This window comes from Euprymna scolopes, chromosome 19 (genome assembly GCF_053919585.1).
Source record: "Euprymna scolopes isolate OS-2025 chromosome 19, ASM5391958v1, whole genome shotgun sequence".
Taxonomy (NCBI): Eukaryota; Metazoa; Mollusca; class Cephalopoda; order Sepiida; family Sepiolidae; genus Euprymna; species Euprymna scolopes.
In genome coordinates this window covers 136,360,591-136,366,641 of record NC_136500.1, presented here as the reverse complement: position 1 = coordinate 136,366,641, position 6,051 = coordinate 136,360,591, and the positions used below count along the sequence as shown (strand labels likewise).

General features: G+C 36.1%; 1 pseudogene; it reads right to left on the bottom strand.

The window, feature by feature from the left end:
- Positions 1-1,580: 1,580 nt before the first annotated feature.
- LOC145240414 (5S ribosomal RNA) lies at positions 1,581-1,697 on the bottom strand (annotated as a pseudogene).
- Positions 1,698-6,051: the final 4,354 nt, after the last annotated feature.

Sequence of the window (6,051 nt, the reverse complement as noted above, 5' to 3'; positions counted from 1 at the left end):
ACACAACATATTGTTCGAATTTCAAATCCAAATAAATCCACTTTAAAAATCTCTGGAAAAATAATTATCAATTTTCTATTTCAACGATAATTAATAAATTAAACTTATAAGATACAGAATATAAAAAATTTACATATATTTTATTACAACAAATGCTTAATGAACCATACAGCAATATACAGTATGTAAAAAACGCCCCCCGTGGAAATGTAAACAAATAGCGCTATTTTTTTGTTTGTTTTTTTTTTGTTTATTTTTACCAAACTACGGATTACGATAAGCGTAATAATTTCGATTAATTATTTTATTTTTGTTATAATAAAACAGGAAAAGATTATTTCATTATAATATTTATGATTATATACAAGTAAGAATTTCTTTATTTTTCTCTGAAGTGTTTTCAAGAGATGGGTGAGTAGGGTCAAAACTGTCTGCGTTGTTTTTCAACACTGCGCATCCGTAGGTAAAACAAATGAATCGTTACCTCAACTTCCCCACTTTCTTTTATTATTTTTTGTGCGTTCCTGATATATTTTTTTTTGAAAAGCTTATAGAAAAAATTTTCTGAAGTTGATGTGTACACATTCATCCGTACAAGTAAAATATTGAAACATTATATAAAACATTTATGCTAAAAATGTTACCTTACTATTACCGTGCAATATTGTTTGCTGTTATGTTTTTTTGAGGGAGGAGGGTTTAATATATTTAATGCTGTTGAATTTAAACATTTATTTTTTAAATGCTTTTTAACGTCTGTCAGTGTGATCTAATCATTATATGATGATCGGCTCATAAGAGCTAAATTGACCGACTGTAATTCAACTGAAAGTGCTCAACAATAAGAAACGAGTTTCTTAAAGGGACTGACATAAATATATATATATATGTGTGTGTGTGTGTGTGTGTGTGTGTGTGTGTGTGTGTGTGTGGTTCATCTTGAACTAATTAACCAATCATTATAAATTATGCAATATATATTTTCAGTAACATAAGTCACGTGATCATATAATTTAGCTGATGTGTTTCTCCAAGTCGCTTTCATCCTATTCATTTTTATAAGCGACACATGAAAAATTTAATAGAGAAACGAATTGCTCTACACCAAATTATGAGTTATGTTGAAGAGCCATCACTCAATGCGATAGCCTACTTCTGGAAGGCTGACTGGGAAGCCATCAGGGATAACATCAGAGACGCTTTGTGAGGCAGTATATTTTCTCTTCTTGCGGAACAATATGCAAGTAAGGTATCCGAATAGTTCAAAGCAGCAACTGAAGCGCATCTTCCCACAATGGAGTTCTATAGCAAATCTCATTCTTCCCATCAATTTTATTTTGTGCTGTTGCTATAGCTCAAAGGCAGTATGCATACCGCAAGATTTATCCGACATACAAGGGTTCTTTAAGTCTTTGACAGACTATGGATACCCACAAAGGGGTGCCTGCACGTGATTTTTTTGTGGCAGAAAGTGCGCAATCTCCAACCACACCTCTCCTGAGTCAACATTGTTAAATACCAGTGACAAGTGAAGTGTCTGTACAGGACGACTGGAAACAAATGCCGAGATAAGTGGAGAGCACATACAGCGCCTAAAATTCTCAAATGGTGACCCATCTGGTACTAACCAGGCTCAACGTTGCTTAACTTCGGTGATCTGACGAGAACTGGTGTGTCAACGCGATTAGGCCGTGTATATATATATATATATATATATATATATATATATATATATATATATATATATATATCCGACATAAGTCCATTATAAATAGGCAAGAGTATATAAAAGCTAGAAATAATTGTAAGAGTGAAATAGTCGCAGCCAAAAGAAGGCATTACAAAGCTACTAGAAAGTGAATTGAGTTGCAAAAATTAAGAACTCGCAATTTCTGAAAGATTTATAATAGAATAGTACATAACAGACACTCAACAATTCCCTCAACTATCCAACAACTTTGAGGATGTTTGCACCGCAAACAAGAAGGCTAACTTGCTTGACCGACGGTTTGTTTCCAATTTTACTTCTGACCCAACAAACCACCATCTTCCAAATTTTCCTTTGCGAACAGAAGCTACATTTCATGAATTTGATATCAAAAATAATCTAGACAATTCGAATGCCGACTATACTATTTACCAATATAGTCCACTGAAGGTACCCTGGTTCTTTCCAAACTCTTCAACAAATACCTTGCCGAATCTTGCTTTCTTGACTGCTGGAATATTGATTCTATACCAGCTTTCAAGAATTCTGGCGAGGGAACTGACCCACTCAATTAATGCCTCCGCCCTTTCTTTGCCCAAATCCTTCAGTCCTTTAATCAATCAAGCCCTACTCCATTACGCGGTGGATGCTAAACTTATTTCTGACCAAGAGTATGGATTTAGACAAGCTCGTTATATTGTAGATAACCTTACTCTAATCTCTGAACAACGCATTCGATAAATCAGTGAAGGCGAGAGCAGTAGCACTAGATATATCTAAAGCCTATGACAGTGTTTGGCAAGATGGGCTTCATAGAAAAATTAAATCATATGGACGAATACTCAACATAATGAAATCTTTCTTAGATAAGAGAAAAATCCAGGTTGCCCTTGATGGTTGTACGTCAAAACAATATGATATAAATATGGGTGTGCCTCAGAAATTGAATCTTGGCCATTTATCGTTCCTCATTTCATAAATTACATCCCGGTCTCTGAGATAAGGATATTATGTGATGGCACCACACTCTATAATACAATTGAGGGAAAAACGAATGGGCACTTATCTAAAAAATGGCTTAACCTTATTTATTAATTAATATATAAACTGAGACATGTGCTTGCTTGTTGTAAGTAAAAGAAATACCTGAGCTAAGACCGAAACCAAAACCAAGTACAATAACCATTAGACCGGCTTGACACGATCTTAAAACGACTTTTCAACCCTACTTCTTATTAACATAAGGAAGCTGTAATGCGAACGGTATACGCATGCACAGTCGTGAAACAGCAAACAGATAAAAATCCGATGACCCTCACGTACTAATTTTTCAATTTTGACTCTTAGCAGCCTTTTTTCCAAATGAAAACTGATTACAAAAGTTTTCACATGTCTGAATACCCTATATACTAAATTTCAAGTCTGTCGATTAAAACTTCGTTGAGTATATAGGTTCGCGAAGTTTCCCCACACACAGAAACACTCCCACTTATATATATACAGTGGTGCCAAAAAGAAAGCACACCTGTCATTTTTTCAAAAACCGCAAATTTAAGCTAAACTGAATGCAACTGTTTAAACAATGTTTACCTCATTTGATTCGCCTTTTATTCCTCTATATGGTGATATTTGACTTTTAATTGAAGTATCCTAATGTTCACATCAGTTTTAAAAAATTACTTCAAATCGAGAAGGCAAAAAAAAAAAAAAATTCCGCAGCAAAAAGTCAAAGGTAAAATTATAGACGAGTAAATGGCGAATCAAATGTGGTGTTTAAACAGTTAAATTCAATTTAGCTTAAATTTGTTGTCTTTAAAAAAATGCGGACTTTCTTTTTGGCATCACGATATATATATATATATATATATATATATATATATATATATATATATATATATAGGGTGACCCCCCAAAAAAGCAAAAGCTAAATGGAGGCCATCTAACACATGTAGAACGAAGAGAAAAAGGCCAAAGACCCTAGTGTTTTGATGTGATGTTTTGAATATAATAAACTAGTTATGACCAAAGTTTCATTTCATGCGGACAAAACACTAAGAAACAGGGCCTAATTGGAGTTGGGGCCTGTTGTTTTGGGGTCACCCTGTATATATATATATATATATATATATATATATATATATATATATATATATATGGAGATCAATCTTTCTTTGATGGGGAAAACATTGCAGGGCACAGATGTTCCGTTTGCCCTGTGGTCTGTAAATCGAGTGGAGGCCTGAAGCGTCATATGAGCGTCCACAGTAGAGCAGCACCAGTTGGCATCCCTCAATCTCAGCTTAAATGTGACCTTTGCAACAGACTGTGTAAGAGTAGGGCTGGTCTGAAGAGCCACTTTCGTTCCCACAGAAGATAGGAATTGATACATCTCCACATGTATATATGTATGTGTGTATAAGTGTATATATGTGTATATAATTTTAAAAAAAAGATATTTCAAAAATACATGAAAATGAATGAGTAATCAGCAATAAAGCAAGGGAAAGATGGTCTTCTTCTGTCAAGAAGTGACAATCACCATATATATATATATATATATATATATATATATATATATATATATATGTGTGTGTGTGTGTGTGTGTGTGTGTGTGTGTGTGTGTGTGTGTGTGTGCGTTTATAATATAAAGCTGAACGTCTGTGGGTGTGTCTGGTCACGAATAGGCTCCTACGAGCGGCGTGCAATAAGTAATGCCCCTGACCCACTTCCAGTTCTCTGATCTAGATGAAATTTTGCATGTGCAATGATTTATATCTCTACAGGTTGTTTGGCAAATTACAGCTCTGAATTAATTGTGGTTTCTGTTTTACAGGTGTTTGAACTGAGTCAGGTGTGAAATGGAGCCTGTTGAATGTCGAGCAGTGATCCGGTTTTTGTATTTGAAAGGACGCACACCACAGGAGAGTTTTGATGAAATGAAAGAAACTTATGGTGATAATGCCCCATCATAGGACCTTGTAACACGCTGGTATCGTGAATTCAAACATGGCCGGAAGTCTGTGGAAACAGCTTCCAGACCTGGTCGACCCTCTTCTACCATTGATGAGGCATCCGTCCGTCAATTGAGGCTGCCATTTTGGAAGATCGGCGCATTACTATTCGCCAAATAGCCCAAGATGTCAAGATTAATACAGGGTCTATGGAAATATTATTCATGACCATTTACATATGCATAAGGTGTCTGCCAGATGGATTCCCAGGTTGCTCACACCATTCCAGAAGCGAGAACGCGTCAAGTGCTCGAGGATGAATTTGAAGATGTGTCAAGATGAGTAGTCAAAGTTTTTCAAAAGACTGATTACACAGGATGAAACCTGGGTCCATCACTATGATCCAGAGCCCAAAGCCCAGTCAATGCAGTGGAAGCACTTGAACTCACCACCTCCTAAGAATTCAAGGATGCAGCCCTCCACTGGCAAGGTCATGCTCACAGTCTTCTGGGAGCAAGACGGAGTAGTGATGACAGATTTCCTGGCAAAGGGTACCACGATTACAGGAGCCTATTATGCTTTACTTTTAAGGAAATTAAGCGAAGCTATCAAAATCAAGAAGCGGGGTAAGATCAGCAAAGGTACCCTCAAAGGTACCCGGTCCACAACTCGCATGTCCCCAGATCAGAAGCACGGGCGTGTGGTAATAAAATTCTACCCCATCCTCCCTACTCTCCTGACCTTACACCCTCTGATTTTCACCTCTTCCCAGCCATGAAGTTATTTTTGAAAGGAAATCGTTTTCCAGATGATGTCGCCTTGATTTCTGAAGTCACGTCGTGGTTGGAGGTCCAACCTGGCGGTATTCTACAAAAACGATATCCAGAGCTGCATCAAACGATGGGAGAAATGCATAACTCTGGGTGGTTCCTATGTAGAGAAAGACTAATAACTGTGCCAAGTTTCGTTGCTCTACTTCTATGGGAAGTGGGTCAGAGGCATTACCTATTGCACGCGCCTCGTATATGGTTGACTATAATTGAAAACTTATCACATATAATGATAGAAGATGCATCGAGACACCGGAATTGGTATGTTTGATCTGGCATAATGATGATTCATAAAAATTGTGGGGTCTGCGTACGCGCCTGGTCCACAAAGTATGGAAATAAAAAATTTAAAAATAAAAAAAAACGTTTATAATTGTTTTTGATATAGATGTACATAATAATACTTTGATAAGTATGTTTTAACTTAAATAGGGATGGTATAAATAAAATGGAAATCGGCACAAACTTTAATAAAGACTTTTCATATCTGCGTAAGTATACTTTGATAATTATGTTTCAGTTTGAAGAAATATGGTATAAATAAATTATGGGGTGTTCGTT